Genomic DNA, 2,213 nt, shown 5'->3' on the forward strand with positions numbered 1-2,213 from the left:
GAAATGCTAAGGAATGCACACACTATGAACCACCTGATGATGGGACTATAAACTGTTCAGTCCTTTTGGAAACTACTTCAACGTCCTCTTACAAAGTTGAATATATAGTACCACCCAGTATATCCACTCCTAGATACAGGTTAAACATACCTCAATCTCTCTCTCTCTCCCTCTCTCTCTCTCTCTCTCTCTCTCTCTCTCTCTCTCTCTCTCTCTCAGTAGGGTCTACTAAGTTGGCCAGGCTGACCTCAAACCTAAGGTTCTTGAATTTATTACCACTCTAGACTCTGAAGGTAATTTAATGTATTTTTAGTGCATTTGCAGTTTTACATTTGATCTTAACCAAAAGGCCAAGAAATAATTACATCTACAGTTTTACTGCAGCCTGTTACATGAAATCAGATGTGAAATTGTCCACTTGTGGTGGCATATTGTTCCTCTAAAATTTTGGACTTTGAAGTTTTGATTTACTTTGAATTTTACAGTGAGATCTGATAGCAAAACTAATTCCTTTGCCTTCTTTTTAAGTTCACAGATAGATTTATTTCATTCTTACTGATAGGATATGTGAATTGTAGAAGAGCCACAAACCTAATTAGGGAAAGCCATAAATCTCTTAAAGTGTCTAACTGGCGTTAAAATGGTAGCCTGGCCTTGCTCAAGCTTTATCGGCTGGTCACTCCCTGGACTGAGAGAGAGACTGTTTGTGGAGCCCACCGTCTCCTTTAGTGCTATAGATAACTCACCCGCCTGTCTGAGAAAAGAGACCCTCAAGGACACCAAACCCGGGCACTAATTCAACACCCCACAAAGTGCAGTTGTGTCTCACAACTTTCTTGGTTTCTTTGTCTAGTTGTAGAAGCTTGGTTCTGTGGACAGCCTCTACCCCTCGCTGTATCTTCTTGGAACAAAGGAAGAGCTATCCCTGGCCTGTTGCAGCTCTGGCTCTGGTTCCTTGTCTCCTACTCCTCTATCTTTCCTTTGATTTTCCAAAAATCTAACACGTGCTCTATATCTTAGCAACTTCAGCATACGAGTCTTTCCTTCCTTATCAATAGCTTTCATGTTATTACATGCCTTTGTATGCATGTATGTGTGGATGTTCATGTGTGTGTACATATCTGTACACATGTAGGAAATTACCTTTTCTAAGATACGGCTACATTTGTGTCAAGCTGACAAAAACTAACCAGCACAATCTACCCTTTGTCAACTTTGACACACAAACACATCATTTTAAACCATAATCTTTCCTTTCTTGTTTGTCCCCAAAAATCTGATGTGAGTATCATAATGTAAAACACAATACAACTTCTAAAATCCTGTAGTCTTTAAGAACTCCCATACTTTAAAAGTTCAATGTCTCTAAATATTTAAGGACTCAGGGCTAGAGATGACTCAGCATTTAAGAGCACTAGCTACTCTTTCAGAAGACCTAGGTTCGGTTCCCAGAGCCCACATGATGCCTAACAAACATCCATAACTTCAGTTTCAGGGTATCTGTGCCCTCTTCTGGTCTCCCACCAGGCACTTACATACAGGCAGGCAAAACATTCAAACACAAAAAATAAAAATAAATATTGTTAGGGTTCCAAATAGCAGCTCTGCCCCCTCCCCAACAGGGACCTACAAACTCTGCTGAGAAACAGCCTGCCTTTCCTCTGACCTCCAAAGATAAGATAAGCAGAGTTCCTCTTATCTTAAGAGGAAAAAGAAAACACTTCCACACCCTAATCCTACCTGCTTCCCCCTCCCTGATTTCTCCCCCAAACATTCCCCCCTTCCACACCCTAAAGCCCCCATATGTAAAGTCCCAGCTCACAACCCATGAGCGGACATCTTTCCTGGACATCTTTCCCTTGGCGGACATCTTTCCTCTCCCTTCTCCCTTCTCCCTTCTCCCTTCTCCCTTCCCTTCCCTACCCTTCCCTTCCCTTCCCTTCCCCTGTGCCTTGGTGCCTGCCTGCCTCCATCCATCCGCTTGCTCTCTCCCGCTCTCTACCTAACAGATGGTGCCAAAACCCGGCTCTTACTTCAAGGGACCTCGCACGTAAAACTTTCGGACTCACTTGTCGTTATTGGCCGCTGCGAACACCACTGATTCAGCATTAAGGTACACTTCCACCCTCTATCTCTCTCCCTTCTCCCGTTCCTTTCAGCTCTCTCTCCCTCTCTCTCTCTCTCTCTCTCTCTCTCCCTCTCTCTCCCTCCCC

This window comes from Nannospalax galili, unplaced genomic scaffold (assembly GCF_000622305.1).
Source record: "Nannospalax galili isolate Female #2095 unplaced genomic scaffold, S.galili_v1.0 scaffold309, whole genome shotgun sequence".
Taxonomy (NCBI): Eukaryota; Metazoa; Chordata; class Mammalia; order Rodentia; family Spalacidae; genus Nannospalax; species Nannospalax galili.